Here is a 20,802-nt window from a genome sequence, read left to right on the forward strand (position 1 = left end):
GTCAAAGGAATATAAAGATGCAAATGTTTGTCATGTCTGGAAGGCCGTTTTAAACATATTAACCTTTTCTCTGAGTGAGAAGATGTTGAGCAACAAAGTGAGACCAAAGGACATGATGCTGATTTCAGTGTTGAGAAGAGAAGGGAGGGCAGCAAGGACATAAGCAGACCCCGTCACTGCAGACAAGAAGTACTGGACAGCAAGGACACAAGCAGACCCCATCACTGCAGACAAGAAGTACTCCCTCAGTGCAAGAACACTTTCTTCTATGAAATTGGCATTCTATGATGTTCACCTTCCCGACACAACTGCTAGAGACAAAGCGGGTGAATAAGCAAATGCGGTGAAGAAAGATGATAGTGCCTGGCTATCAAAAGATATATAGCGTCTGGGGTCTTAAAAGCTCTAAGGTAAACAAGCGGCCATCTAGCTCAGAAGCAACAAAGCCCACATGGAAGAGCACACCAGCCTGTGTGATCACGAGGTGCCCAAGGGATCAGTTATCAGGCATCAAAGAAAGAAAAATCATATCATTGTGTGCTCACCTCCATGATACGATCACTGAAGACAAATGGGTGCATGAGCAGATGTGGCAAAGAAAGCTGAGAGTTCCCGGCTATCAAAAGAGATAACGTCTGGGGTCTTAAAGGCTTGAAGGTAAACAAGTGATCATCTAGCTCAGAAGCACACAAAGCCCACGTGGAAGAATCACACCAGCCTGTGCGATTACAAGGTGTTGAAAGGATCAGGTTTCAGGAATCATCATCAGAACAAAAAAATCATATCATAGTGAATGGTGGGGGGGAGTGCGGAGTGGAGACCTAAAGCCCATTTGTAGGCCACTGGAGATCCCCTTACAGAAGGGTCTCAGGGAGGAGATGAGCCAGTCAGGATGCGACATAGCAACAATGAAACATACAGCTTTTCTCTAGTTCCTAAATGCTTCCTACTCCCCCACTATCATGATCCCAATCCTACCTTACAAATCTGGCTAGACCAGAGGATGTACACTGATTCAGATAGGAACTGGAAACAGGGAATCGGGGCAAATGATCCCTTCAGGACCAGTGTTGTGAATGGCAATACTGGGAGCGTAGAGGGAGGGTGGGTTGGAAAGGGGGAATCGATTACAAGGATCTACATGTGACCTCCTCCCTGGGGGACAGACAACAGAAAAGTGGGTGAAGGGAGACGTCGGACAGGGCAAGATAGGACAAAATAATAATTTATAAATTATCAAGGGTTCATGAAGGAGGGAAGAATGGATAGGGAGGGGGAGAAATGAGGAGCTGATGTCAGGGGCTTAGGTGGAGATCAAATGTTTTGAGAATGATGAGGTCAATGAATATACAAATATGCTTTACACAATTGATGTATGTATGGATTGTGATAAGAGTTATATGAGCCCCTAATAAAACGATTTAAAAAGAGAGAAAGAAATACTGGATGCTCAGGACAGATCATGGACACAACATTGCTGGTTGTTGTGGCTGGGGGGGAACCTGGGAAAATTCTATCTTGTTTGTTTTTCAAAAGGACTTGATGATAGCATAAAAGCGAGGTTACGTAAACAAGAACTCAGAAAAGGAAAGAGCTTTTGTTTGTTTGGAGGGAGGAGCTAGACGGAAGAGACTATTGCTTATTAAACTGGGGAAGACAGATTTGGTGGTGGGGGTGGGAGTGGTTTAGGCGTCCCATGGTGGAAACTGAAATTGTTGTTCTTTCTTTGTTTCTTATCCAAGTGAGATGTCCATTGGCAGATAGAAATCAGGATGTATGGAGCTCACAAATAAAGAACCATAAATTTGGCCCATATCGGCATAATAATGGATGTCAACACATAGTACTGGGTGATATCAGAAAGGAGCTGAATAGTGACAGAGATGAGACCTGGCACTGAACACGGGTGTGTGCCATCACTAAAACACCAGGGAGATGAGGAAGAGGCAGCGTAAAGAGAGCCGGCCAGGTAGAGGGGAAACCCGGGCAGTGCGATGCGAAGACTGCGTGCCAAAGGGATCACTTATGCCAACTACCACACCAAATAAAATGTGGACAAACAATTGGACATCGGATGTAACCGTGTCAAAATGGGTGACCTTGACAAGAAAATTGTTGTGAATCATGGGACAAAAGACTGGTTGTAGAAGATTCTGGAGGGATTTGAAGGAGGGGGGATTTATTATATAATCTATATAGATAGGGCTGCCATTTACCTCGGTTTGCCTGTAGCAATCCCAGTTAACTTTGTGTTTTGTCCATTGAAAGGTGTTCCAATGGGAATAATAAATTACTATGTAATAGTCCTAAGTATAGACCACTCTTTCTAGCTCTGTGTTAACACCCGGACCCATTTCTCCAGAAAAGGTGCGCTTTTCTCTTTCTAGTTTTCCCAAGGGAGCTGAAGAACTCACTGCCATTGAGCTGATTCCAACTCCTATTGACCCTCCAGAGTTTCCAAAACTGTCTACTCATTGTTACAGGAGCAGACGCCTTAGCTGGCTCCCTAGGAGTGGCAGGTGTGTTCAAACTGCTGACCTTGTGCTTAGCAGCCAGCCCAACTTGTAACCTTCTATGCTCCCAGGGCTCCTTCCTAATAATAAGTCTCAAATCGATTCCAGCTTGCAGAGCTGATAAGATGATAGTTCTCAGACAACGTAATTTGTGTGAGGTAAGAGATTCTGAAGAAAAAAAAAAGGAGTAGATCATTTTAATAGAGGCTTTTAGATCTATTATATATGTGGGTCTTTTGAGAATGCTCCTCCTAATCCATGTCCATTGTCAATATCTGGTTCAGATGGTCATGTTCTTTATGTTGGACTCTTGATATCGCTCTCCCAGTAGAGGTTCTATCTTTAGTCTCACATCCCCTCTGGTCATGGTCCCTCAAAATACCTATTTAATCCTCTAAATGTAACGGACTCTGGCCTTCCTTTTAAAACTACTGGATATGGTCTTTTTTTATTATCCAGCACTTTTATTGGGGGCTCTTACATCTCTTATCACAATCCATACATTCATCCAGTGTGTCAAGCACATTTGTACATATGTTGCCATCATCATTTTCTAAACATGTACTTGAGCCCTTGCTGTCAGTTCCTCATTTCCCCACCTCCCTCCCCAACCCTCCATCCTTCATGAACCCTTGATAAGTTAAAGATTATTTTTCATACCTTACATCATCTTCTGTTGCCCTTCACCCACTTTCTGTCTTCCTGGGAGGGGTTTATATGTTGATCCTTGTGATCGATTCCCCCTTTCTCCTCCCTCACCTTCCCCTTCCCCTCCTGGCATCTCTATTCCCATTGTTGGCCCTGAGAGGTTTATCTATTCTGGATTCCCTGTGTTGAGGGCTCTTATCTGTAGCAGTGTACATGGTTTAGTCTTATCCGATTTGTAAGGTAGAGTTGTGGTCATGATAGTGGGGGAGAGGGGGGTGATGCGGAGGAAGCATTAAAGAATTAGAGGAAAGTTGTATGTTTCATTGGGATATGGCCTTACTGACTTCAGGATAAAATTCAGATCTCTTAAAATGTCAACAGAGTAATTATACTACACAGGCATCGTTTTATGAATCAATGGCCCAGAACCCTAGGGGAGACAGACATATAAACAAAGCTAAGCAATATGAGCATAAATGGGAAGATTTTAAACTCCAATAAGATCTTACAATTTTATGGATCTATGATTGTAAGAAGTTTCCACTTGACAGAAGTCTTAGTTACCCAGTATTGATATTTACAGAAATATAAAAAATGGATGAATTTGTCAAAATATTATTTTCTCACAGTTTACGAGGCTAGAAATCTGAGTTCAGGGTGTTGGTTTTGGGGGGAGGGGTGGAGATTTCTGTCTGTGTCAGCTATGGAGAAAGGTCTTAGCCTCTTCAGAATGCATCGTCTTGTATGGTCTCCACGGGGCTTGGCATCTCCCTTCCCCCCATCTTGCTTGCTTAATCTGCTCCTTTTATATCTTGTAAGACATGGACTCAAAACACAAACCACATCAACGCTTTCTCACTAACATGACGAAAATCCCATTACCAAGTAGTGTTACCATATATCCATATATGCGCAAGTATAAGCCGACCCAAATATAAGCCAAGGCACTTAATTTTACCACAAAAACTGCATTAAAAGTGTGCTGGAAAATTCAGCTTAAACACAAGTACATATGGTATAACCGCAGACACAGGAGTGGTGTTTACAATGCAATTATAACCCACTACAGCACAGGTATTAGGGAGCACATTTAGCCCATGCAAACCTTGCCTGAGCATGACTTGGAATAAAGGGAAACGGGTGAATGTTGATCTCTCCTCTCTTACCAGTCTTCACTCTGTCTCCTGATATCCAAGTCACACTGAGAAATGACAGTCAGATCCTCAAACAAACCATGGTCTCCCACCTCCAGGACTTTTCTCCTACTGTCCCCTCCCTCTGGACAGCTTGTCCTCTCTCTTCTTCAACAGACCCATTTCTGCTCTTGTCTTCCTTCTCAGAAGTGTTGTGCATGCAGTCCTTCATCCCACTGTGTACTTCCCTCACCACAGAGCTTAACATCTGAAATCATAATGTCAAGGTTCTCCATTAAACTGCCAGAACCAGAAGCATATGTTTTCAGACCCAGGCATGCTGTACTGATTACACAAGGTGAATTCAACCTAAGGAATTGGTGGCAAAACCTAAAAAAAAAAAAGAAGTACAAAACGCATCCCTGAAATGTGACAGCCCCAAGGAGATGGATGGCATCTGACCCTCCGCCTCGGTTTACCCTACCCTCACTGGTGGACGCACACTCCACGTGGGCCCTGGTTCCTGTGGCTTGTGATTCACGCCGAGAGCACATCCGAGACCTTCAGCTTTATGAGCTCTTTTCTGAGAAAACTGCACCATCTGACAGTCCTTTCGGCAACAAGGTCACATCACAGATTACAAGTCAGGGCATATGGAAAGGAGAAAGGAGCCCCTCCATCAGATTGTTCAAAGCCTGAAAAATGTTGGCTATGGAATGATACAGGGCTTTGCTTGTGCACTGCCTCAAATCAAAAGGTATTCTCCACCGGGGCAAAACAGGAAAATCCTTTGGCTCCTGGCTAAGAGTCCCAAGAGAGCTTTGTCTCCACAACAGAGCTCCCTGCCAGGTGGGATGTCACAGCTTTGGAATCAGAGAAGTTGTGTAAGAGGAGACAGAAATGTTCCAACACAGCAGAAGAACAAATCTTGGGGAGGGAGCTTGGGGAGAGTTGGTGTCTAAAGCAAAGCCAAAAAATCATGAAGGAACGTACACGTGGCAAGAACTAAGGATCTTAGTAGTCACAAGATGTAGAAGGAAGCAAGTGAGGGGAAAGTTAAGGGGACACTGGAAGGTGGTCAGGAACACAAGGCATTTCACTGCTTTCTAATTGTTTGGCATTGGCTGCAAAACTGTCTGTAGAGTCAGGTTGTACATTTATTTCAATACGAAGTATTTAGAGAGTCTTTTTATTTAGTATAATCTTTTTATCTATCCAGCTACCCTAGGTTCTAGAACTATAGCCATTTTGAAAATGAGGTTCACAAGCAATTAAGGCAGGTTTAATGCTTATGGCTGATCTGATACCAAACTCCTATTTTGCATTTAATCCTTCTCTAAAACACATTGTACACTGAGCCACCCTGAACAAATTCACCGTCTCCTTCTTCCTCTACAAAATGAGGATATTAGAATCAATGAGATTATCCATATGAAATGACTTCATCAACCATAAAAATCTCACTGTCATTGAGTCAATGCTGACTCATAGTGACCTTATAGAACAAAATAGAACTGCCCCTATGAGTTTCCAACATTGTAACTCAGATAGATAGATAGATAGATAGATAGATAGATAGATAGATAGATAGATATTATCAATGGGGAGTTAATACATGTGGCAATTACATAATCTCTGGTCAATTTGAAAAGGAGTGGAGTCTAGCCTGTCAATCAGGTCACAAATTGATGACCTCATTTGGAGGATCAGAGGAGATAAATAGCCATATACACTCTCTCTGCTTCTCTCCCTGAGAGACATTCCTGTTCACAAGCCACATGGAGTGATGCTGATAGCAGCCAGAGCTGAAGTTGCTGAAGGAGCCATGTGAAGACCCATGCCAGCAGTAAGATGTTTCCACTGCCACTAGATCCACGAGACTTTCTACCCCTGACCTGGGCTCTGCCTGCACTCAGCACTATTGCATGTATTGTGTGAGTCTGAAGAGGAATTTACATACGATATCAGACATACGGGCTAATATTGGACTTAAGGACTTGATCTGGACTGGGCTGCGATGTTTTCTTAATCTACAATTACTCTTTTATATAAAGCTCTTTCTTACACAAATATGAGTATGCATGAATTTGTTTCTCTAGTCCATCCAGACTAACACAATGCATATATCATTCCATACCATAGTTCAATCATGTCGAGTAGAATTTTACAATTGCTCCCACAATCAGATTCCAAACATTCTTTTCTTCCTGGACTCCTTGACGTCATTTCCCTGGGCTTCTCATCAGCACCACTGCGCTCCCCGCCCACCAAAACCATTACTCTACTTGCTGTTCCCATAGGCTCATCCGTCCTGGGTTACACACACACACACACACACACACACACACACACACACACAGAAAAACAGAACACAACTTTAAGAGGGTGATCCCAATAATATAACATCTCTCAGATAATCCCAATATGAACAAACAAAACAAAAATACAGAAAATGTTTAAAACCAGATCTGGCCCAGCATGCATTAGAAGAGGGATCAACTGACAGAGTTTAACTGTCCAAGCCAGGTTCATCCCTTTGGTCTTCTATACTCTCCAATGCACTCTGTTCGGTAACCGCTTTCCTCCATCCTTCAATTGTGGATGGGGGAGATCCCCGTAGGCTTATTTCCTATGTAGCTCCCACAAATGTGTCTTGGGTTCCTATTGTTACCCAAAGCCTTCTGCAAACCGGATTCTCACAATTTAGGCTGTGATATTAATCCCTCCTTCAACTTTGGATTATATGATTTACAATCCTTCAGTCACTGATGTTGGTAAGCTTCTTCCATGTGGAATAGTTGACATCTCCCTTAGATGGCTGCTGTTTGGAGACAAGCCATTAAGACCTCAAATGTTAGTTATCTAATACCCGGGCACCATCTAATTTCATCACCACATTCTGTTATAGCACTCATATCTTCTGTGTTCTTTTCCTGAGGGGGAGTGCCAAGCTGGGCCACAATGTAAGAACTAAGGAGCTAGGATTTAGTGTCAGCCCCAAACCCATTCCTGGATCTATGTTTTTGTTGTTGTTGTTAGTTTTATACCTGCCTTTATCTCCCTTTCAAAAGCTATGTGTTAACTTATGGTAATGAGTCTTAACAATCATCCCCCTGGGGCATAGCAATCTTCTGTTAATATTGTTGTTCTGATGATACGAATTTTTTAAATCCCTATTGAATTTTGTAAAACCCTATTGGATCATTCACTTGTACAGAATCAAGTCTTTCATGGCTGGATGCAATTTACACAAACAATGGGGATTAATTGTCAGGGAAAATTACAATAATAATCACTGCGAATGTCAGACACAAGTTTACCAGAAAAATACATATCTAAATACAGCATATGGGGCACTGATGTAGGAAGACCATGTTTGTCTGCCTACCAACAGTTTGACAGTCCTGGTACAGCTGTCTTCTGCTTCCTCAGATACCATGTCTTTCCCAACTTAAATGCCCAGATTACAAGTGTGTCTGAGGTAGAGTCCTGTTCACCGGTAGAGTTTCCACATGGGGTCTCACCAATGTGAGCAGCTTCTGGCACATGCTCTCAGGTTGAAAGGAGTAAAAATAAGATTGGGGCAGAGCTGCCTCCTCAGAGCAGTTGACCTGAATGCCATGGATGCAGGAAATCTTTCGGGATCTTCATTTGCTGATGAGGCACATCTCAAAATGAGAACAGTAACAATGCCCCTTACAATCAGAATGTGGAATGTGCAAAGTATGACTCTAGGAAAATTGGAAGTCCTTAAAAATAAAAGGGACACATAAAGATTGCTATCCTGTGCATTAGTAAGCTGACATGGATTGGTACTGTCCATTTTGAATCAGGCAATCATGGGATTGACAAATTCAAGAGAAATGGCATACTATTCATTGTCCAAAAGGATATTTCAGACTCTATTCTGAAATACAATGGCATCAGTGATAGCATGAGAGCTACATGCCTACAAGGAAGTCCAATTTTCACAAGTATTGTTCAAATCACTAAAGCCAATGATGCCAAAATTGAATTGACTCTACCAAATCTTTCAGTTGAACTTGGTCAACTATCCAATCAAAATAATGACTGGCAATTAGAAAGAAAAAGTTGGAAGCAAAGACAGATCCATAGCTGAAAAACATGGCCAAAGTGGTAGAAAAGAAGCTAGACATCATATGATAGAAGTTTGCAAAACCAATGACTTATTCATTTAAAATACTTTTTTTCAACAACTAAGTGGTGCCTTACATCTGGACTGCACCAGGTGTAATACACAGGAATCAAATTAATGACATGGAGAAGTTCAATGCCAGTGGGACCATCAGTCCTGGGGAGACTTGAGGGTGAGGGTAGTAGGAAGGGAGAAGTGAGCAGGCAGCCCCATGGAACCACTGGAGTGTTGGAGTCAGTAACATGGAGGAGATAGGGAATTAGGGTGGTGTCTAAGCAACAGCAAACTAGCTAAGAGGAGGTACCAAAAGGCAAAAGTAAGGGGATAGTTATGGTGGGGCAAGAGGAAGGTAAAAAGAAACAGAGGAAGGACTTAGGAAGCAAAGCAATGGATACAGGTATAAACATAGCAGTGTACATATGTAAATACATCAATCCACAATAATAGAGGTATTGCCATATGGTTACATGGCAATTCACTGAGGCAGGGGATGGACTTTGGGCCTCTGCTCATACCTTCCCTCAATACAAGAACACGTTGTTCTAACAAATCGGCAGTCTGAGATGTTCACCCTCCCAACACAATCGCTGAAGACAAAATGGGTACAAAATCAAATGTGGTGAAAAAGGCAAATGGTGCCCGGCTATTAAAAGATATAGCATCTGGGATCTTAAAGGCTTGAAGTTGCACAAGCTGCCATTCAGCAGAGAAGCAACAAGTCCACATGGAAGAAGTACACCGCCAATGTGATCATGAGGAGTCATAGAGAACAGGTAATAGGCATCAGCAGACACATAACAAACAAACAAAAACATATTTTTTAGAACTAGGGTGGGTGGAGCAGAGATCCAAAGCCCATCTGTAGACAATGGAACAATCTCCCCATAGAGGGGCCACAGAGAAGGGATGAGTTAACCAGGGTGCAGTAAAGCATCAATGAAACACACTATATTCCTCTGGTTCCTTGAGGCTTTCTCACACCCACTAACATGACCCCAGTGCTGCTTTTCAATTTAGACTGGAATATATATATGTGTATATATATATATATATATGTATATATATATATATACATATATATATTAGTGGGAGGTATAGAAAGGGATGGGAGCTCACGACACACAGATTCCAGGAGCAGGAGTAGGAAGAGTAGAGGGAAGAGGGAGAGAGGAAGGGAGAAAGGGGGAACCAATTGCAATGATCAACACATTACCATGCACCCCTCTCCATGGGGGCGAACAACAGAAAACATGGGGGAAGGGAAACAGTGGTCAGTGGGAGATATGGAAATAATAACAATGCACAATCTATCAAGGGGTTATAGGGGGTTTGGGTGGAGAGCAGCTGATACCAAGGGCACAATAGAAAGTAAATGTCTAGAAAAGAATAAAGGCAAAATATGTACAAAGTTGCCTGATACAAGCAATATATGAATTGTGATAAGAGTCCCCAATAAAAAGAAAAAAAATGTTGAGGGAAAAAAAGAAAGAAAATAAAAGCCAGAGGCCAACCATGAAACAGACCCTCAATTAATTGCTCGTATGTAAGTTCAGGTTGAAGCAAGTGAAAATTAAAAAAGAAGCCCACAATGGGAAAATATTGTCTTGAATTTATAAAACTTCTAATGACTGAAGACCAGATGAGTGTGGCATGACATCGAAAGCATCGCACGTGAAGAAAACAAAAGGTCATTAAAGGACAGGAAAGAAAGAAACGGTAAAGTGGATGTCAGAAAATACTCTGAAACTTGCTCTTAAGGGTAAAATAGCTAAAGCAAATGGAAGAAATGATGAACCAAAAGAACTGAACAGAAAATTTCAAAAGGCAGCACAAATGTTCAAAGACCTGGATTCAGAGAGGCCAAAAGTAAGCACGCATTTAGCATTTCTCAAACTGAAAGACCTGAAGGGAGAACTCAAGCCTCAAATTGCAGTATTGAGGAATTCAATGGGCAATATATACTGAACAATGCAAGACAAATAATCCAGTTTTTTACAAAAATAAGCAAAGGGCATGAGCAGAAATTTCACCAAAGGAGACATCCAGGTGGCCAACAAACAAATAAAGAAATTTTCATAATCACTAGCCCTCTGAGAGACGCCAATCAAAACCACCTTGCACTGGCATTGACAGCAAGGTTCAAAGCTGGAAGATAAATGCTGTAGGAGTGGCAGGGAGATTGGAGCCTCTACATACTGGTGTAAAAATGTGCACTTACCATGAAAAGCAATATCTCAAAAACCTGGGAATAAAAATCCCATATTGTCCAATGACCCCTTTTCTAGCTATATTCCCTAAAAAGTAAAAGCCACTAACATGTGCACAGAGACATATGCACACCCCTGTGAACCTAAGTACTGTTTACAATTGCAAAAAGACAAAAACAATCTAAATGTTCATCAGTAGAAGCATGAATAAAGAAGCTTTGATATATATGCGCAAAGGAATATTGTTCCTTGCTAAAGAAAAGATGACACTTCAAGGCACCTGGTGTCATGGTGGACCCAGAAAACATTATACTGCATGAAATTAGATCAGCAGAAAAGGGCGAATATCACATGAAAGTACTTTTATAAAAAAAATATCAAGGAAAGGTTTTCATATCACAGAGAAGGCTTTGATGGTAACCAAGTGCAAGAGAACAAGAGAGGAAATGTGAAAATACAGGTGAGAGATGTTAACATGGGTGAAGGAGGAGATGGGACTCCACAAAAAGGAGAAGCAATATCAAAGCATATTGGTAGCACAAACTATTGGGGGGTGGGGTGAGAAGTAGTTTAAGTTATTGAACACATAATTGATTATCTGAATTGTAAATCCTCGACATAATTCAGATGAATTTTTAAATTATTCTTTTAAAGATGAAAGTAATCAGTCATTTTCCAAAAAAATTGGGGATGTTCAACCATTTAAAGATGTAGCATACGACAAAGAACCAGTGGCATTGAAGGAAGAAGTCCAAGTTACACAAAAGTTATTAGTGAAAAACAAAACTCCAGAAATGGTGGAATACAAACTGATGCAGCACTGGAGGCGCTCACCAATTCAGTTCAAGAATTTAGAAGACATTTACCTGCCCACCAACTGGAAGGGGTACACACTGAGGCCCACTCCAAAGAAAGGTAACTCAATGGGAGAAATTATCGAACAATATCATTAATACCAAAAGCAAGTGACATTTTGTTGAATGAAATTCAAAAGCAGTTTCTGGAGTGCATTGACAGAGAACTTCCAGAAACTAAATCTGGACTCATAAGAGGATGTGGAACAGGGAATATCATTGCTTCACTCAGTTAAGTGGATCTTAGGTAGAAGCAGAGAATACAGGTAGTTATTTATGTGTGTTTTGCTGACCATGAATAGGCACTCGACTGTGGGGTTTGTAACAACCTATGGATAACATTGCAAAGCATGTATATTCCAGAACACTTCATTGTGCTCATGTGGAATTTGTTCATAGACCAAGAGGCAGTCGCTTGAACAGAGCAAGGGGGATACTGCATGTCTTTCCTCTAAATCAGTGGTTCTCACCCTTCCTAATGCCGTGACCCTTTAATACTGTTCCTCATGTTGTGATGACCTCCAACCATAAAATTATTTTTGTTGCTACTTCATAACTGTAATTTTGCTACTGTTATGAATCGAGCAACCCCAGTGAAAGGGTTGTTCTACCCCCTAAGGGGTCACAACCCACAGGTTGATAACACTGCTCTAAAGTGTGCCTGACCCAAGGCATAATATTTTCCATTGCCTCCTGATCATGTAAAAGCTGGACAAAAATAAGAAAGACAAGAGAATTAATTTGGATTATGGTGTTATCATTCAAATTATGATGTTGCCATAGATTATTGAAAGCATCATGGTCTTCCAGAAGAATAAACAAATCTGTGTTGGAAAAAGTACAGCCAGAATACACCTTTGAAGCGAGGGTGATAAGGCTTTGTCTCATGTGCTCTACATTTTATCAGGAGGGTCCAGTCTCTGGAAAAGGACATCATGCGTAGTAGAGGCCCAGAGAAAAAGAGGAAGACCCATGTGTTAGACGGGGTTCTTTATGGAAGAAAAGCCAGTAATATAGTTGATAGATAGATAAATACTTATATCAAGAAAATGGATCACTCAATTTTAGCAGGTAAGACTAGTCCAGTTCAAGTCTGTGGGATAGAATTAAGGTGATGTTTTCTCTTGAATCATGTAGCTATGGAGGATGATGAACTAGAAGCGAGAAGATCAACCAAAAAGTAGGAAGATGACATAGGAATACCACAGACTGATGAATGTAGAGGCAGATGAAGGCAAGGTCATCAAGGGAGGCTTGTGGCAGCAGATTCCAATGAATCCAAGGCTGGCAGATCAAATGATGGGTCACATATCAGGCTGCTGATGGCTCCCGGGGTTGTCAGGCAATATAGTGTTCAGTTGGCTCATGTCCAAAGAACCAGAGCTCAGTGAGCCCAATGCATGATGCAGACCAGCTCTCCACTGAGAAAACTGGTTAATTATTTAAAGAATAGATCACCCACCGTATTCAAGTATGACTTCCTTATTACTTAACAGATTGTGTCTTCGAAGAAAGATCTTATTTCCAAGTAAGATCGTATTCTCAGTCACAGGGAGCAGGACTACAATTTATATTTTGGAGGGCCCCAATTCAATCCATAACTGTAGGTGGGGAGTCAGGAAGGCTTGCCAATAAAGGCTATATTTGAGCCAACTCCTGAAGGAAGACTAGGAATTAGCCAAATGTTGGTGAGAAGGAAGGACTTCTCAGTACAAAGGAAGGCCTGTGCCAAGGCATCCAGATCCCATTCCGAAAACTTCGAAGAGCTCCTGGTAGTCACAGTGATTATGGGCATACCCGCCCTCCTCTCCCGAAAGCGCTGTACTATAGAAGTCGTATGTAACTTTGGCTGACTGTGTGAGGTAGGAAGCCATCGAGTGTCAGTGCCCACCCCCTATGACAGTAACTAGAAATGCTGTACATCTGGAGATGCGTTGTCCCCTAGAAGTAAAATGAAACCACTGGTGCACTCTCACGTCTCCTAATAGCTATACTTTTTTTAAAGGGTAAAAGAAATATGAAATTAATTTAAATAATGTATTTCATGTAATACATTAAAAAAGGTCATTTCGATTTATAGCCAATGTAAGATTCATTCATGCAAAATTTTATTTTCTCTTTAAAACTTGTTTCTAGTGCCATTGGCTGTCACCAACTTGATTCCAACACACGGTGATCCCATGTGCACAGAGCAAAGCTATGCCCCCTGAGGTAGTTTCATAATCTGGTGTCAATTTGAAATGATTATGAGTGAAAGGGAAGAGTGTAATCTGTCAATCAGATCACAGCCAAGGAGCCCTTTGTGTGGGCATGGCCTTCTCCTGAGAATTCTGGGAAATCCTATATTCCTTCCTCGAGGTGGGAGACTCTCTCTCTGCTCACTTCCTGCGAGACATCCCTGAGGAGAAGCCTCATGGACCTACCCTGATGCAGCCCAGGGTGATAGAGAAGGCACGTGGAAACCCCTGTCAGCACTGAGATGTTGACACCATCATTGATCCAAAGGCTTTCTACCCACTGGCCTGTGATTGTCCTGTATTCGGCATCATTGCATGTGTTGTGTGAGTCTGAAGAGAATTTTATAGATCAGTATTGGACATATGGGCTAATATAGGATTTACGGACTTGATCTGGACTGGGCTGGGATGTTTTCTTAATATCTAACTGCTCTTGTAGATAAACCTCTTTCTTATACAGATATGTGTTTATGACTTTGTTTGTCTCGTCTACCCAGACTAACACACTCCCTAAGATTTTCAAGGCAGAAAACTTTTCAGGAGTAGATTGTCTCACTGTCTTTCAACATTGAGTTTGAGTGAGTTCGAGCTAACAATCTTCTGAGTGAGTTTGAACTAACAATCTTCTGAGTGCGTTCGAGCTAACAATCTTCTGTTTAGTAGCCTACCATTTACTCTCTTCTAACACCTCGGTGCTCTTTCTTTACACAAAGTCTCTAAAATGTGCTGGAAGAGTGTCCTTTGCCTTTACAGGACATTTCTATTTAGACTTAGCCCCATTGAAATGCTCACTAATCACGTGTCTGCTAGCTATTGGTTTGGCAGGGTGGGAGTGGATGGCAGGGCGTCTAAAACCCTTGACCTGCGAGTGCGTAGAGACGCCAGTCGGCATTCAGTGAACATGTAAAATAAGCAAGACATACACCATTGTTTGTCAAATGGCTGAGGCTTTGTTATTGCACCATAACATCCCCAGAGAAGGTATGTTTTATGATCCTGGAATATCAAATGGAACGCAAGGAGACTGGAAAGCCAGGTAAGAGTCCTACTCAGACATTTGGATTCTCTCCTAAAGAAAAGTTCATGGGTTTGATGGCTAGATCAGGTTTGAGACACCATACTGGAAGGAGGGATGAGAAATAGGGCTTTGGTACAACTTCCCGGCAATAAAGACTGTCCAGAGACAGAGGGAAGGTCAAAGAGAAAAGCGGGCCTGTGCCGGACCCTCCTACTAGCCGGCACAAAAAGCCGTATGTTTGCCACCATTTAGGAGAGCTTTGTGGTCCCTCCAGGGAGGAAAGTGCCCACCTGCAACCTGCAGGGCATCAGTTTCGTTCTGTTTCCAGCCAAGAGGGATTAGTCCACAAGTCAGCATTGCAGAGTACATACTTTTCCCAGCTGGAGGATGTTGGATCCATTTCAAGATTATTTTCCTATTTCAAGGTCTCTTACTTTTTGTTTTTCTTCCAAACCCAGGGCAACCTTCAAAACATCAAGATATTTTCAAAGCATTCCAGTGATAGGGCAGAGCCTCCTCGCCTTCATTTTACCCCCAAATGACGCGGCACAATGAAGAGGTGTAAATGAAAGGACTTTTGCTTTAAAAATGAGAAAAATGTACTTAGCAATTCTCCACGACCCGCAGCTAGAAGATCAGACGCTGCATGGAGCCCTCGGGTGATGCAAGTGGCTGACTCGCCGCGAATGAAAGATTGGCAGTTTGAGTCCCGCAGAGGCAGGTCACTCAGAAGAAACATCTGGAGATCTCCTTTCAAGCACTTAACCATTGACAATCCTCGGAAGCACAGCTCTATTCAGACTAACACGAGCTCGCCATGAGTCAGAATCGACGAGATTTTGCAATCGGCTGTTTCTCGGAGAGCTCCGGTGGCATGGTGGGTGTGCCACCAGGCCATCTGTTTTGGAATCCTCGGTGGCTCTGCAGGCGAGGCATGGGCCTTTCTGCTCTCATAACAAGTGACAATCTCAGAAACTCACAGGGGCAGTTCAACCCTATTCTGTAGCGTCGCTGTGACTTGGAATGCAGTTGATAGCAGTGAGTTTGCATGTTTTGTTTTATTTTATCATTTACTAAGAAGAACTCTAGAGGAAACAGTTTTTGAAAACAAGAAGGATAATTGCTGGAAATAGTTCTTTACAAACTGAGCCTTTTCTCTGAGTGAGTTGTATAGCATAACTTTTCTAGCAGTAATTTTTATGTTATTTAATGAGAGCTTGGTTGTGAGCAAAGCCCAATAACAGAAAGCCAAAGCCCTTGCAGTCACCGAGGCATGCAGGGGTTATTTGCCAGTGGTTGTGTAATGAGGTGGACTTCTGTCTGCATCATAGTTCTACTACTTGCTTGCTGTATGATCATGAACAGGTCTATTAACATTATGACCTTGGGCTTTTTCCTCTATAGTTTATTTTTAATAATCCATACAGTGAAACGACTTTGCATAGTCAAGGAAACACAAGTAAATATCCTCTGGTATTATTTGCTTTCAGCCAAGATCCATTTGACATCAGTAATGATATTCCTTGTTCCAACATTATTAGAATAAATATATCACTCTTCAGCTTCCTAGTTGTGTTGCCTTATAAATCTCAAGCACATGATCTATCCTCATAGCTGTTTTCCATATAAAATGGTACGCCTGTCCACTTCCAAATTAAGGAAGATGAGGTATTTGACGCAGAATAAAATTGTCCTCTAAAAAGGAGTCTGAGGCAAGACTTGATAGCGAAAGCCAAGCAAGGCAAGTGTGCTGCAGAAAGCAGAGCTGAGAAACATAAAACATGTACACCATGCCTCAATGGCATTACTCACAATGAGTTGCAAAAAGATGCTCCTTCTGAAATGGTGGGCTCATTCCTACAGTAGATAATGTCTTTCCAGAAAGTTTTCCAGCAAAAAAAATGCCACTCAGAGCACTTTCCAGAAGGGAGAAAAGAGAGAAAGGTGTGTGCTTTGCTCCTTGTCTCGCTTTCCCAGCGGTCAAGGTTCACTTCACGTGCACTGTGATGATTAGACTTTATGTCAATTTGATGTATTTGTGTGAAGGCCGGGGTGATATCGAACCTACCTCCTTGAAGGTTTGGTCAATTTATAAGAGACACTGAGTAGCTCTAAGTCTCCCTTTGCCCCTCTTTACCTTCCCACTTGCTTGGTTTCTTCATCCAGCTCTGAGAGAAAGTCATATCACATACAGTCTCTGGAAGCTGTCATGCTCTGCCATGCTCCCGATAACCTGGGATCCATGTGACTCTGCACCCATCCATCAGTGATCTCCCAGCTTCCTGCTTTGCCTTCCTGCTACATCTGCCAACCAGATGTAGTGTCTACATCTAGTGTATGACCTGTGGCCTTGGGTTGGGTTGAGCTAGGCCACTTTCTTGATATCACGTTCTTTCTTATCCGTATGAGTGTCATTAGTTTTACGTCTCTAGAAAACCTCAATCTAATATATACGCACAACCTCCCCACTCCTCTGGCTCCTGTTGTTTAGCTTCCTAATAGCTAATCAGTCAGCATTCCATCCAATTCACTAGAAAGGTGACATAGGCCAACTTAGCCTGTGGGACATATGGGGTAGGAAAGCCCAAACTGTCTGGTCTTCTAACATGCAGACAGCCTGTAAATGCAATGGCATCCTATTTGTTTCAGCTCTTTACACTCTGAGATGAGGTAGCATCCGTAGCATGATCTGGGAGTAAGATTTCACTTTAAATATGACCTTCATTTCCTTAAATAAAGAGTTGAAAGTCCACAGAGGAAAACAGACCACCCAAAATTCACTAGTTGCCAGTGACTAAGTCCTTTGTACCAGAGCTTCTCAAATACTAACGTGTTTATTACTCTACCTGAGGATCTTGTTAAACAGAGAGTCTGATTCAGCTGGTCTAAGGTAGGGCAGAAGAAGGAGCCTGCAGACCATTGTGACTCAATGTGAGCTTTCGACTGCCACGGTAATCACAGCCAAGAGTCGTGTAAAGGCGCTTTCAACAGACTTCTTTCAGCAGCCCCCTTAGTTCTGAAATGTTCTTTCTGGCATTTGTACTCTATTCTACCCTGATCTGACAGCTTCCATTTATTCATTGTTGCTCTTACCTAAACAGGATAGGTGTGATAGGTAGGTTCATTGTGCCAACCTGGCCAATAAACACATGTGGGATTAATAAGATTGCAGTTTAATTGAAGGGAAAAGAGATAAATGGCTTAGTGAGCCACGCCTTTCTGTCTCTTGCTTTCTGATGATCGGACCAGTGTGCGGCCACCTTAGCTAGTTCTCTGCCTCAACTTGCAAGCTACGCTACCTGTGGGAAACCCAACCCGTGGACTGTGTCACTATAGTTTGAGGTTCCTTCAAGACCTGCTTAGCCACACTGCTGGTGTATACATCACTTAAACTGGGGACTGTAGGACCCTGTCATCTGGATGATTGTTGGTGACCTGCCCTGCTGTTTGCTGCTTGTTGCCAGACTGCCTGTATTGCTCTACAGAGGACTCAGCTGTCTGCTTCCTTGACTTGCACCCAGCAGCCCTTGTGAGTTGAAGGACTGCCACTGTATTAACTGTCTCATGGAAGTGAGTTGAACTGAGCCATTTGTACTGCTCTGTGGACTAATTAGCTGTTTAGTTCTTATGTTGTTTATATCTATCTATATCTATATATCTATATCATCTATATCTATATATATCTAAAATCATAAGTGTCCTGGTTTTCTTTCTCTAGAGAACCCTGTCTAACACAATAGGTTAAAGCTTTATTGTGTTTTCTTGATTAAGATTTAGCTACCCTGAATCATCCCAGTCATCACCTATACTGTGTGTCTCATGTTATCTGGAATAAATATTCTTGTTCTACTGCCTGACCCAGAATCCATGAACACCAGTGCTCTTCTGTGGTCAATGCCTCTAATGGGTCCTCTCAACATCTAGCTTCTGGTATGTGCAAACCCAGCCAATGATAGCCCAATTCTTTGATTCACTTTCTACTATACCATCACTTTCCATTATAATATTTAGTACAATTAAGGAATTTATAGGACAAAAGAATATTTTTATGCTGGAACACATACTACTCCCCCCCAAACAAAGCATGTGTTAAAATAAAAATTATCTAGATTTCTAAAACTCCCAACCTAAAATTGACCTTCTGTACTTTTTAACCCACAGATGATGAATCAGATTGTGCTTTAGAATCATTGATTCAAAGAACAAAAAATCATATCATTGTGTGTTCACCTCCCTGATACGATTGCTGAGGACAAATGGATTCATAAGCAAATGTGGCGAAGAATGCTGATGTTGTCCAGCTAGCAAAAGATATAGCATCTGGAGTCTAAAAAGGCTTGAAGGTAAACAAGCAGCCATCTAGCTTAGAAGCAACAAAGCCCACATGGAAGAAGCACACCAGCCTGTGTGATCACGAGGTGTCAAAGGGATCAGGGATCAGGCATCATCCAAACAAAAAAAATCATATCATTGTGAATGAGGGGAGTGCAAAGTGGAGACCCAAAGCCCATCTGTAGGAAGTTGGACACCCCTTATGAAAGGGTTTTGGGGAGGAGATGAGCCAGTTAGGGTGCAGTGTAGCAACAATGAAACATACAACTTTCCTCTAGTTCCTCAATGCTTCCTCCCCCGCCCCCACCCCTCCTGTGCCCACTATCATGATCCGAATTCTACCTTATAAATCTGGCTAGACCAGAGGATGTACACTGGTACAGAGAGGAACTGGAAACACAGGGAATCCATGGCAGATGATCCCTTCAGGACCAGTGGTGAGAGTGGCAATACCAGGAGGGTGAAGAAAGGATGAGGTGGGAAGGGGGAACCGATTACAAGGATCTACATATAACCTCCTCTCTGGTGGATGGACAACAGAAATGTGGGTGAAAGAGACATCAGACAGGGCAAGATGTGACAAAATAATAATTCATTAATTACCAAGGGTTCATTGGGGGTGGAGTAGGGAGGGAGGTGGAAAATTGAGGAGCTGATGCCAGGGGCTTACGTGGAGAGAAAAGGTTTTGAGAATGATGAGGTCATTGAATGTACAAAGGTGCTTTACACAATTGATGTATATATGGATTATGATAAGAGTTGTATGAGCCCCTAATAAAAAGATTTTTTTTTAAAGTAGAGAATCAAAAAACAAGAAACCCATGACACATGGAAACCAGGTCAGATAAACCTCTCAGGAACAGAAATGGGAGTCGGGAGGGTAGGAAGAAGGCGGGGAGAGGAGAGGAGGAATGGAGAATCGATTGCAAGGATCAATGCACAATCCCCCCTCCCCAGGGGGATGAACAACAGAAATGTGGGTAAAAGGAGACAGCGTTTGGTGCAAGATATGAAAACAAGAATAATTTATAATTTTTCAAGGCGTCAACTTAATGAGGAGTAGTGGGGAGGGAGGGATATAAGAGGAGCTGATACCAAGGGCTCAAATAGAAAGTAAATGTTTATTAAATGATGATGGTAACATATGTACAAAAATGACTGATACAACTGATATATGGAATGTTATAAGAGCCCCCAATAAAATAATTAAAAGAAGGAAAAAAAGAATTATTGATTCACTAAATGAAATAGTATAGCTAGATCTGAATACACTTATTAAACTTCTGCTCTGTTCAGTAGCTTGTAATAGAGAACAAAATCCACTAAAATTCTCAAAAGTGAAACAAAAAAGTGGTAGATATGTAATTGGAAGTTAAGATGATTAGAGCTCCCTAATTATTTCTCTACTGGAGCCTAGAGCAGACATCCTAGATGCAATGGTTGCAGAGTGAGATCTCTAAGGACAACTGTATCAATTCAGAGATCAACTCTACATTTTAATATTTGGGTAATATTAAGACATTATTAAACCTCTTGGTCTCTCCCAGTGGTAACATGGGAATATGAGTGCCTTATCTCATATGAAAACTCACATACATATTTATGATGGTATTCAATAGGAAACACTAATCATTTAAACCTCCTCAATATTCACTGAGTTGTAACTAGACACCAACTTGCAACTGCAAAAATAGGCCATTAAAA

Source organism: Tenrec ecaudatus, chromosome 1 (assembly GCF_050624435.1).
Source record: "Tenrec ecaudatus isolate mTenEca1 chromosome 1, mTenEca1.hap1, whole genome shotgun sequence".
In the NCBI taxonomy this organism is placed as follows: domain Eukaryota; kingdom Metazoa; phylum Chordata; class Mammalia; order Afrosoricida; family Tenrecidae; genus Tenrec; species Tenrec ecaudatus.